Below are 13,841 nucleotides of genomic sequence, written 5' to 3'. Positions count from 1 at the left end.
TTCATCCCCAAGCTTAGAGTGTCAGTGCATGGGGACAGCTGTCAGCGGGGCGGTAGGGGAGTAGGCAGGGCTGCAGAAGGCCCTGGAGCGCTTCCCAGCTTCCCCTGGTGAGCACACATTAAAACATAACTGCGCCAAGGCCCTGTCTGGTTGACAACCAGAGAAGCTTAGCGTAGACATCCTGACAAGATCGCCATTTATGTCATGCCCTAAAGGTGTCTGCAACAATACGTAGGAGGGAGAAGAAAAAAATCTCTTAATGTGAGGATTTTGGACTAGCATGCCAAACAACAAAACAGATATGACTGACAAAATAAAATCTAAAAACGTATTTCACAAAAACAGATTAGATAAATAAATGGTTAGTCAGGCTCTCGCTTGAATGATTTTATGAACAGGTGATTTATTTTTTAATTTTTCATGACAAAACTCCTGAGATCCTGATGGATGCATGCTGTTAGGTGTAGATTATTATTGTTTTCCTTTTTAACCTTCTTTTGTATACTGTCAGACAGTAGAATAAAATTGATGTAAAGTCCTGTCATAATACAGTAATAGCCTTCCCCAGCTACACTGCATTCATATTTCCCCACTTCCCATTAATTGCAGAGAGGAACTGGATTCTAAACAGAAATGAAACCAGTCTAGGTCACCATGGATCTAATCAGAAAACACATATGACATTCCACTGCGGACAGTCTTGTGGATGTACCATGCATTCATTTTTCTTCCAACTTCGCCAAGCAATTCTTGATTTCATAAGCTGCTGCAGTTCTTGCGACGATTGTGAATGTAGCTACTTCACAGTCGCTTGCCATGGTATAGCTGAAATTTGTGCATTTCCTATACAAGCTTGGTGCTGATTATCCTAACAAATTGCATTCCTATTCAAACCTCAGAATGACTTTCAATGACAGCTTGCATGACAAAAGGTCAAAGGAAGACTGCTAGGCGTTAATTAAATAAAATTGGTGAATGTCAGAGCGGCAAAGGTCAGCCCTAATCTCCAGTTATTGTCTCCCCCACCTTCATGCAGTGGAGAGGTAAAGCCTGGCTCCATCACCATTTTATATATGATATTCAAATCAAAAGCTCTGGTTACTGCTTATTTAAAGACGGGTGTATTGTCCACGTGCACAAATACTGTCCACACCACTAAATTAATCGTTACAATAAGTAATACAGTGACAAGCAAATCCCTTGTATGTCAACATATGTCTACTTCTCAGTCATTTTAAATTTCATGTTGCCCTATGCACTATAAATGCCTCCTCCCATACCAATCAATAAAAAAGCATATTTGAGAATTACTGAAATATGTTTATGTAAAATATACTATGATAAGGAAATATATTGCAACACTTCCTCAGTAATAAACTGTAGAGCTCTTCCTTAGCCTAGCAGGCCCTTTGCGATTACTGGACTCACCAGTACCCTCTTTCTTCTTAATAATGTTTCATGCGGTTTATTTTGGTAAGCTTAAGGTTTGGCCTGTGTATCTGACAGTTTTTTTAATATTCCTCAGCCTCATAATGGCTTCATTGACTTTCATTGGCACAAATCTGGTTCTTATGCTGACAAACGGCAATAAAAAAATACTCTGAAGGCAATCAAAAGCCTAGAATTAAGACTAGATACTGAAAACTATAATTAGGCACTAAATAAGCAGTTGAGCATGCCTGACTAATCAGAAACACCTGTGAACCCATTTGTCCCAAAGAGAAAGAATGCAAAAAATATGGAGTTAAAGTTGCAAGAAATATGGCAAAGAAGAAGGAATTAAGCTTAGATGTGTGGGCCAGGCAAACATATTGTGCCGAGAAGGTTATTCCCAGTGAGAAATTGCAAAGGAAGCTTAAGATTTCCAGGTGCAGTGTTTAGTACACACTCAGAAGGGTCCAGCAGAAGAGGGGTGTAAACAGGAGAAGACCAGGATGAAGGATACATCAGTGGTAGAAGACAAATATCGTGTGGTGTCTACCAAAAGAAACTGTCGTAAAAATGCACCACAACTACAGGAAGAATGCAAATGGTTTCTACGATTACAGTGAAATGGCAGCTATGGTTTCTTTCATACACACACACACACACACACACACACACACTCACACAGAGATAAAAAAAAATATTTATTTTGTTCAAATATTAGTGAAGGATCAGAGCACTGGCAGCATCATCTGTCAGAGTTTTTATCTGAGACGGCTGCCTCGAGTCAATACGCTTAGAATATGTGAAAAGGACATTGTGTTTGATCACAAAGATCAGCTGGGGACAGAGTAACACAGAGGTGTCCAATATATGCAGTATTTATTTATAACAAAAATATCTCTCTTCTCCCTAAAGACATGTTCTATTGATCACTGGACTTCTGCATGTACTGCAAATTTTTTTATTATTTTTTAAAAGAATTGCTCACTTTGAGAATGCCATGATTTTGCAATAGGTTTATTTATGGACATTTTTAAACCCAGCCATGACTGAATCAAATATGTGCCTGTGCATACCCTCAAAGTAATTTGTTTTTGTATACTAATATAATGCTTTTTTAAAATGACCACCCTTTGAGCTGGATTGGATTTCACAACAGACCATGTGATTAGACAAAACATGAATAACTGATTCTAATGGCTGCACTGCAAAAAACTAAAATAAAAATAAAGGAAAAATAGTATAGCTATAACTACTGTACTTCAAAATACCATCTGTAAAGCCATAAGGATATATATATGTATGGTACAGTATGGTCAGTCACTTGACAAGAATTGTGTTGTTGCACTTAAAGGACCCTTCTTCTCGAAACAATCTCTGAATAAACATCTGTCACAGAATCAGAGTGTACCCTTAACTCACCTAATAGCACAAACCTGGAAACAGCAAAGGAACCATTCCTTTTAACTTTGTTCACATACACTATGATTTGCTTTAACCTTAACCTGCTGACAATTTTTAACATCATGTTTCAACATACTCTCAGCCTAGATGTAGTAAACATCTATTCTTACAACATATGAATGGCATTTATAATTTATGGAAGTAGGGTATTCTTAATGAATACCTTTATGTAGACTGTAATTTCTGTGGTTAATTCTAACATAGCCTACTTATAAATTTGTGACACAAATGTTGCCTGGTGTCTAACACAGGAATGCCATCACAGTGTGAAGAAAACTAGGCACTGAAGAATATAAACCTCCAATGGCAGGCAAGCTATATGTGTTCATTATGTGTGTGTGTGCGTGTGTGTGTGTGCATGCATGTATGTTTGTGTGTGTGTTGGGGGGAGGGGTGTGTGTATGTACTGTATGAGTGTGTACAGTGAGGATGTTTATATTGTTCTGTTGCATATGCATTTATGTGCATGGTGTGCACATGTGCCTACATCCGAGTCAGTTTTGTGTGGAATTTGAGATAATCTGAATAAATATATTGTTCAGAGAATTCATTGCTTAAAGGTTCATAAATAATAAAGACACATTTCTAGCATTTTAAGAAGGCTACATCATGGTTCAATAATTCATACTGGTGTTGTAATGAATTTTGATCATTACAGAAATGCTGAACACTGGGTGCTTATTTTAATATCTACCTTGCAGCGCTGTTCATGAGCTGCAGAAACAGTGTTGTCATTGGTCATTTTACAGACAAAAATTTTAAAAGGAGGGTATGACAGGAGAATAATTGGGAATACTGGATAGGACCAGCTTGACTTTGATTCTGAATAGACTCCATTTGGGTAATTAAGGAAGTTTTACATGTTGCCCCCAGTGGAATATTGCCAAATTCAAAGCCTCCCTTGGCCAGCGCATGAATTCAGCTGTCAGTGCAGTGTTTTCTCAAGACTGATCCAGCATTCCTGGCTGTATAGAATAATTACTGTTCTCTAAATGCCCCAGTGCATTCAGGGCTCAGAGAGGACACTGAACTGTAGCTTGCTGCCTGCAGGGAGGCAGATAAAGCCAATAGCTCTAGGGTTCAGAAACAATCTGAAAGTCTCACTTCAAAAGTGAGAAGTTGCTTTTTTCTGATGAAGAGCTGTTTAAAAGAAATAAATGAACAAAAGTTGGCTGAATATGATTTGGCCATCCGGGAAGCCATATCGCACTCTGTGACAGAAACCTACGACAGGACTAGATTCAGCAAAAAGCCAGATTATTTTTCTCCTGCACAGATGGACTTGCAAATGTTTTGGGGGAGGCGCAAGAGACGATTACAAATATATATTTGAAAAGGCAGGAGCAGACGCTGCAATGTGAAACGCTTGCGTCGTGGTGACGCGGTGCGTAGGGTGGCACTGGGTACAGCAGCATCCTTCAGTTTAGGATCTCTGGGTGATGATTGGCGCCTTCATGCTGATGCCAAAATGGTGATTATACAAGCTCCTGCTAGTGATTGTCTTCTGACTGTTGTGTGCTGCCAACACACACTAGCCTTATTAAGATTGGTTAATACCAGGGGGTTGTGGCACTACCATTATACCCTTTACAAAGTCACTTGACCTTGAAAAAAAAAACAGTTTAAATCCATATTTTGTACCAAGAAGAAGAAGAAGAAGAACAAAAACAACAACAACAACAAAAAGAAGAATGCTGAAGACTTGTTCTGTCATCAGCCTGGACGACCGGTTTTGAATGATAATAAATTTTGCCTGTCAAAGCGATTTCAAACGTCCTGTGGAGACAGTTACGTGGACACACATTTTAAATGCATCTAATAACAGAGGAGTGTGAAATACAACCCTCACCCCCTGTGGCACATGAAAGTTGATCGGCTGGCTCCAAATGCACCAACTAATGAAAGTTAACATTAATGCGGAGTGAATGTTAACGCGATAGCTGTGACTGACTGACATCCATGTCAGGAGTGTAGATTTTTTTATGCTACAGGACTGGGTGCTGACATTAACATTATCAATCATGACCATGTCATGTCTGCCCAATCAGCTATAATCACATTTTGCTACACAATCACTCAAGTTTTGTGCAAAACCGCATTGCTGTATTAAGTAGACTATACCATTAGGTTCTTTTGCTAGCCCAGACTGAAATGGGTGTTTCAGGCATGGCGCACTGGTTATTCTAAGACCTTACTGACTGCTCCTATCAGGTTACTTAGAGGGGCTCTGTGAAAGTCCTACTTCCTTATTATGGGAGTTCCCCTGGGATCTGTTCTTGGCTTATTGCTGTTATCTTTTCCGATGTCCTTGCATAACATCTTCACATTGGTTGTTTGTACCATGGACCACAGGATCTGTCCATCACCCTTGGTAACACAATAGTGTTCACATCCCATACTGCCAAAATATATTGATATATACAGGATGATGGATTGTCTTTCACTGATCAGATTATTTTTGTGCAACATCCACATAGCCCACCATTTTCTTACTGCATATGCCCAGCTCATTATCCAGGCACCTTGTACTATTCAAACTGGACTACTGCAACTTTTCTTGCTGGTCTCTACACTGTCATCTGGTCTCTCCAGCTCATTCAGAGTGTTGTCATCTAAAATGAGCCAAAAACACAAGTAGAATGCATTTTTTCTATTATACCATAGTTGTTTAAGAACAATAGATAAATACATACTATTGCAAGTTAACACATAGAAAGTGGCAAAAATGTAAAGTGTAAGTCATTGATCCCTCAAGCCCATTGGTTGTTGCATCAGCCAGATTTAAATATATACATAATAAATATGACCTTTTTATGTTTGAAGTACTGTAAACATATTGGATGCCATGCCATATTATGAATCAGTTCAAATGCCTTGTAAAGTCAGGAAACAACTTTTTAAATGTTCAAATCTGGCTTGGTTGGCAAGGCAACAGATTTGCCTAGCAACTATGGTTTATTTTCAACCTTTAAAAGTAAAATGGGTGTATAAGTGGTTGTTAAAAAAAGTTTTAAAAAGTTTTTGACAACTCATGTTTCCAACCCACACATTCTGCAATACTCCAATACACGGTTGCACCTTTTTACGTTTTTAAAGTCTTAAAGAGAAGTTAATGTTAATATATATGTGTATGAATCTATAAATAATATAAATGCACAACAGATTCACACAGCTTTCAACTGTCTTGTATGTAGATTCACAATGTTTTGCAAAATGGAACATTCTGGCAAACACATTACTCTTGTGAATAGTCTGCCACAGTAACTCAGCCAAAGCAGGCCATTGTATTTATGCTGGCATACCTCCAGGGACTGGTGTCTGAAGTCAGTGCACGTGTACTTAAATCAGATCACATTGTACCGCTTGAGGGCAATGGATCATAACATCGAAAATCATTGAACAGGTTGCTGGAGTTTTGAATGATAGTGGTGAGGATAAAAGCTCTGTGAAAATATCACATTAACTCCTTCAGACCTACAATGACCCTTGATGTGATGTTTTCCCCCCATACACTCAGAGGGAATGTGTTTGTTATAACACTTCATATAACTTCCATACATATTGGCGAGAGAACAGAACATCAGCGATGGCAAAATGAACATTTGGTCAAAGTTCGCTGGTGTTTACTTCAATGGTGTCACGTGAGATAACATGCTTAAGCTTCCTAACTGCAAAATTATAAAAATCAGAAGTGTCATGCAGAAAAAGTTACAACTGAATTTGCTTTTCCTATATACTATATACACAAACAGGGATACAGTCATTTGGCAGTTGCATGTTGGAGACAATAGCAATATGTTAGCAAGTTCAATTCTAACAGGTTTTGTTACTGTTATTGCTGTGTTGCTGGACTGAAACAAGGCACAATATCAAGGCAACAGTGTGACCATTTTCCAGGAAAATAAATATGCACCATTAAGCGTCAGGGGCAAGAGGTATAAAACATGAGAAGAATAAAAGATCTGCATGTGAAACAACACACATTTTCTTTTTCTCTTCAAGTGATTCATCGTAAAATTTGACAGGAACAAGATGTCATTCCCCACATCCATAACTACTGCAAATTATTATTCTTTTTTCTTTTTTTAATAAAGCATACAGCTACAATTTAAAGCTCTGCATTTTGTTGCAATACTAACAAATATAATAGGCTGAATAACTGAAACTGACCTTAGCCCCCAGGTCAGTGGATGCCGGCACATGACTTTTCTTGTTAGTTTCTTGTGATTTTACTCAACATTTCAAAATTACGATGGCACCGAACATTTATTATTTGTATTTGCAGTGGCTAAATGCATACATAGCATCAGTAGTGGTACTAGGTAGCTTCTGACTTTCCTTGCCTGCTAGGCACAGCCACAAAAAAATAAATAAATAAACTCTACAAACCAAAATCTGACACTGACCCTGAGCACATGCCAGCCGGGAGCCCAAGCTTTATCAAGTATTAAGTCTGAGACTGAATGTTCGGTGTCTGAATTCAGAAAAAAATTCACTATACTTAGTTCAATCCATATAGTATATTGCTACTCTAACCAAATATAGCTTGCTTTTCCCTGAGTTCTAAAATGTGCCTTTTTAAAATCCTGTTGCACTTGAGAAAAAGGTTTTTGGGAATTGTAATAAAATTCCCATCAAGGATTTCTGCTACATCACACAGATATTATTGACAATGACTCTGCAGTTAACTATGGGAGCTTCAGGCAAGGGAAACACAGAAATATCTGCGTTCCCTTTCTCTCAATAAAAAGTTTAAAAGACTTGAAAAACTGAATTGCTTGAGTGGGCACCTGTGTATGTATAGTGTATTGATTTTAAAATCATTCAGGTAATAACAAGCAATCAAGAACACAGATGCAAGCAGATAATTCAGTTGTATTTAGGGATTTGAATAGAGAAAAATCCAAAAAAATCTTTGGCAACTCCAAGCCAAGAGCAGTACACAACTGCCATAGCTAAGAACCCAAAGTTTTGTCATCAGTTGACTATGACTGGAAGTCGGCAGTGATGGAACATAATTGGTCAAATCAAATGAGATGAGGATCTGCTTTAAGACTGCTTTGGTGATTTGGATTACCGCTACATTTGTTTTCCTCCATACACTGCCCCAGGTGGACACGGAAAACCAATTGTCGTAAGTGAGAGGTGCGTCACTCTGATCGGTGCTATCTTTTTAAAAGTGGAAAATAGTCACTGGCTTGTTTGGCGAGTTTTCATCAGAGAAGTGTGTGCAGCTTCATACACAGTTCTCCTTTTGTGGGTGCAGGTGGCGCAGCAGCAAGTAAATAAGCACAAGGATTGATTCACATTTAGGGAGATAAAAGAGAAAATTATTAAACCCAAAATAGGAGACATTTTGACACAGCAAACAAACCTTTGGCGATATCATTCACGATTTGTTTGGAAATCCTCGGTAAATTGAAGGTAGGTTATCGGTTCAGAGTTACAGCAGACCTCAAGGTTCTCCGAGGTAGCGAAGATGTTGTTGTTGCCATTCGTCTCCATTGGTTATGCTCTTTCCGACTCATTTCCATCGGAGACAGCCCGTTGCTATGAAGTGCTCGTTAACAGGCCAACTAATTGGAATAAACAGTGAGTGATGTTTAATACGATGAGCACTTTAATAAGGAAAACAGCCCTAATTAGCGAGTGGAACTGAAGGTTGGGGGAGGGGCCTTGAGGGGGGAGCACCAGATTCTTCGTAACTCATCAGCGGAGGGGAGAGGGGAGGGCGCGGTTTATGGCAGCTGTCTGATAGTCGCTTCTCACTGCCAGAACTTCAAAACACTTCCCTCCTTGTGATCTGCAGTTCCCAGGCCTATGCTGGAGGAGATGGTTACATCAACGCTCCCCTGTTTAAAAAATGCATGTCTTTGCTGCTAGTGTGACAAAAAAAGACATCGATACCTGGCTCCATTAATGCATTTGGTTGAGCCCTGTTCTGTGGAGCCCATACATGCTTGGTTAGACTTTAATGTGACATGGACTGGCACATGACCTCCATTTCCAATGAATTCTCCAGGTTGCAAGGGAAGTGATGCTACATCACTGTAACATCTCGGGAAGGGGTCTTGGGGGTCCTTGGTAGTTAAACTACCATTTAACATCAACACACGTCTATCTGAAGAAGGCCAACAAGAAGAACTAACACCAGGGCAAATCGGACCAAAAGATTCTCTGCAGTACAAACTAGACGGTCAGCTCTTCACTATATAAGGTGTACAGTCAATATTAAAGGAGATTGTAAATTAATTTTGAATTTTGTTGCCTTTTTTGAGATACAATGTGTGAAGAGTGCCTTGTCCTACAGCAGTAAATTAATATTTAAAGTTCTGACTCTCTGCCTTTGTCTCTCCAAGCATAAACAGTCCAGTTCGATGCTTCATTATGCTATTAAATAAAGGGTGTGATGAAGGACAGCCTTCTACAACATCAATGGCAGTGAATGTTTAGTTTTTGGCCACACCTCTTCATAAATATAAAAGAAAAATTGTAATATAATACCTGTACTTGCAGAGTAACTTCCTGGAGTAATGGAAAATTATTAATTAGTGCAACATGTTTTTGTCATCCAAGGCACTTGTATTATGTCAAAATATGTAAATACTTTTTTTCTGCTGGGTATCAGGTGGATAAATGCTTGTTTTGTCAAACCAAAAACAGGAATACATTTTTTATCAGAATAACTCTGTGTACATTTTTTTACACAGTGATATGTTTCTCCACCTGACAGAAGACTACAACATTCCATGAAAAGGGGAAACATGGCTTAATTCCAATGTACAGTAGGTAGCCCAAGGCATTGTTTGAGAATCTGTGGCAGAAGAGAGAAAGGCAAAGGTTTTTTTCTTAAACAGGGTATTAAATATTAATTATATTTATTTTATTTACAGACAGAAATTACTGGTCGCTGCAGCATCAGACTTGAACATCTGTTCAAGGCAGCTTTCCAGATATGCGTTTTTCTACATATTGTATTCCCTTAAGACAGTTTGTGGTTGATGTCAAACTAAGGCTGTTTTAAAATCCAATTCAAGAAGAGTATTATCTTGTAAACAATAGTGTTATAGTTTTACTATATTCCTGTATACTAGCAACATGTCAACTGAAAGCCTGACAACACTGCTAAATATTAATGCTTCTCTATTCCACATTGAAGCCATTGGAGAATATTCACTTGTGAGCATCACTCTCTTGTTCTTTTTCCTCCCCCTCTTCTTTCTCTTTCGCTCCATTTATTTATTCATGTTATCTGTCTTAAGCATTGTTAATACTTGTAATATATTGTTTTCTTTTTTACCAACAGTAAGCCCAGAGAGATTACCACCTATTATTGAGCAGAAATGTTGTCTTCGAGCAGGCCTGCTTGCAAGCTTTCCACGGTTTTGTTATATTTTTAGCGATATGCGAAGCTCAAACATCACTGCTGCTCTGGATAAATTCTCATATGGTTTCTGTATCTTCAGGGGACATTTATTCAAGTATTTACCATGAGAAGCAAAAGAAACAACCTGGTATACTATATGAACGTGTTGGTCTTTCATTTAATGTTTTCAGTTTCCTATTGTTGTTTGACCTCATGATAGAATTATTATGTCCATTAAAATTCTTGGTTTTGGCCTTAAACACATATATTATGCTTTTGCAATTTTCATATTAAAACCACAATAAAAATCTGCTTCAGTTTTATTTTCATCCTGTTAGTGGCCCCTATATTAGTTTACATTTGTTCAAAAAGTACCAGCTGGGGCCAGGAGAAAACCATCTTGTGCTGAAGGATTATTATATAACCGTGGTGTAGGATCTATAAACTGCAACTGCAAGAGAGCTTCAACCTAATTTCAGAAGTGGAATGAGATTAACTTTTTTTGTGTTTTGATTCAATGAGGCCTTACTTAACCCTTTCAATATTTCAAATATCTGTTAGTATCTATAAATATTATTTTATTTACCCTCACGTAATAAAACACTAGGAGATCTGGCTCAATCTAAACCACAATGTCCACTTTGTCCATCCATGTAAAATGTGCTTTAAATTCCCTACAAACAAGTATTCAATCATTTTATTGAAGAAAGTAATGTCACTTCGTTCAGACTGATTTGGTTCTTTTTGAGAGTGTCCATCATCTCCCTAGGCTAAAACCTCCACAAGCCAAAGATTGGGACATCACCCTTCGAGGGTAATTTGAAAGATGGAAAGTGATAGTTAGTCATTAAGTTCATCAGCAGAAAAGAGCCAGGATATGGCCCCGGGACAGATCCAGTATTCTCCACAAGATTTGCTGTCAAACCTGAAGTGAAGGAGTACAATCTCACACAGTAGGGAAGCTCTGTGTGAGAGCCCCTATTTTATTTTCTCTCTGAACATGCAGCTCATTCTCTCAAGCACTATCACACTATAGGGGTGGGACTGCTGCAAGCAGCAATTTAGGTGGCTGATAATTGGGACCAGGTAGAATTTTTGCTACAAATAAATAACAGTGGGGGTAGTGAAGAGGGGGTAGGGGGGGTGGGGGTGGCTCTTCCTCAACCCCCTCCCCCATGTGGAAACACTGGGCAGCAGGATTCCAGATTAACATAACGGAGACGTCTCGGCAAACAGCGAGCGGCCTCAGAGGTATGCTAATTACAGTCAGAGTTTAAATCAATGCCTGAGAGGGAAACCGCTGCTACAGGAAAAAAAAATCCCACCAAATTGCTATTCCCCTTACAAAAGATTCATTAGAGAGAGCCGGTGGCATCATTGTTCTGCATCCTGCCCTCCCCAATCCGCTCTGTTTACTGAAATCTCATGATGGCCACCTGAAGCGTGGCTTGAAATTTTAATGCTCCATATCTGCGGTTAAGGCACGGACACTATACTGGTATCGCCAAGCCAAATTCCCTCGCCGTCAGAAAATGGCAAGGCATTGTATTTGACGGCCAATCAAGGCCACTGGTTAATTATTTAGATAAACAAAGGACTGAAGTCACAGGCACCGCATGTGCAGCTATGCAGTAGCCTTGGGGGGAGGTGGGTGGTTCGCAAAGTGAGAGCTTCCATAACAAGCTCTCCATTGCCAAACCCTTTTCTGAACCTCGTTTCTGGTCCTGTAAAACTCTCGCTTTTTAATTGGGTTTCATTTTGGTTTTGTGCTATGTGAAATAGTATTTAGTGCTTTTTTAGGTGTTCCATAATGATGGGAACGTGATGCTTTGTGAATCTAAAATCGGTGGAACTAACATGTGCCATCACTGTCTCATTGAGGCAACTGCAGAAATGTGCTAGCAACAAGGAGTGAATTACAAAGTGTAAAGTTTAATATGTTGAGGAAATGCTGTTAAATTCATAATGCTTTAAAGACGGAGACTGAGAAATTTTCTCAGGGATCCTTGATCACTGAAATTCCAGGCAGAATTATGGATCTGCTTTTGCCATTTTATGACTTAATCTTCAAGTCGGCATATATTTTATGCATATGTAGAAAATTAGAACAGGCTTCAAATGTCGTGGTCCAATATATTGAAATGTGCTCATATAAATGAATTCCGAGATTTCAGTCATTCCTTGTGTGTGCCCCCCACTCTCCAAACACACGCATCTCTATTAAAAATGATTAAACTATAGGCCTTGATGAAAAAGTTACCATCACATGTTTTGGGTACGCTTTTTGTCAGAAAGGATTTTACACAATGAGCATCACACACATGCTCCTCCCAATGTAATATTGTTGTCATTTTGTATCAATACACTGTATCCTGTCATATGAATATGCTCCATTCACTGGTATAGTCCTTGGATCAAACTCATTTCACACTGATCTCATTTCAGTCACGCCAATTCAGTGTGTATGCGCTTGTGCACAGTGCAAAGTATACCAGCAATCAAAAAGTATATTTCTATATTAAATCCTGGAACCTACACTGAGCAATTTTTTTTAAATTTACAGTTGGTGAGGGGAATGGTGTGAACAAATGGTGAGGATAAATGAAACAGTCCCTGCAAACAAATTATCTGAGTTGGAAAGTAGGGAGTCAGCAATCTCATTTACCTGTATATCTATACAGCAAATACCAGGCAAATTAAACATTATTGATTTGTTTTATCAATTTAAATGAACATTGAATTCCATACATTTGAACTTGGGATCCATTGGTGACATCACACTTGGCTGTAAGGAGAAGTGGAAAGTCCAGGGCCAGAAAGTAAAAATTCCTTCTATGTGTTTCATCCACCCATGAACTCACCCAGCTGATTTAATTAATTAGTTAATAGCAAAGAAGTGTGCTCATTTGCAAATGCAGGTGATTGGAGCAAAATACTGTATGGGGAAGACTTGTTTTCTGAAGCTAGATTTTCTACCTGGTTGTAAAGATGAGGAAGCTGACCTTCTACTCCCTTGTCATTCAGACATTGTAGACAAAGGGAATAAAAGCTGAAGAAAAACTGTGGAGAAGGGGAAATGGAGAGATGCCAGAAACAGCTGCTGTGAGATGGTGAAAAGGCATGGCATTGATACACCTTTAGAGAAATCAAGTTTAGCAGCCTGAGGTTACAGTGTATGGGGTTGTCTGCAACTTTTTCTCTCCCTGGTCTTCATTTGGAGCTCCAGTAACTACCACTGAGAACATGGGATCAAACTGCACCCAAATTATCTGTGGTAAAAAAAAAAACACTGGTAATGTGCTAGGTGATATGATTGACATAAATTTCAGACTAGACACACAATGTGTTTTGGATGGCAAGACTGGCAGGAGTGATTAAACCTAAAGGAGAATTTACGAGCCATTATTCAGAACCTAATGAAGCTCTGAACGTACAAAGTCATGCTTGGGCAGCATAGGTGAGTTTGTCCATGATCAAACGATTATCTCTTTGAGTAATCGCATTTCAATCCTTATACATAAAACTCCAGTGCTAAGCATAGGTGCAAAAATGTGTATTGAAATGAGATCAGGAATATATTTCC

The sequence above is a fragment of the Anguilla rostrata genome, chromosome 6, assembly GCF_018555375.3.
Source record: "Anguilla rostrata isolate EN2019 chromosome 6, ASM1855537v3, whole genome shotgun sequence".
Taxonomy (NCBI): Eukaryota; Metazoa; Chordata; class Actinopteri; order Anguilliformes; family Anguillidae; genus Anguilla; species Anguilla rostrata.
The sequence above is the reverse complement of the archived record's forward strand: the minus strand, read 5'-3'. Positions refer to the sequence as shown.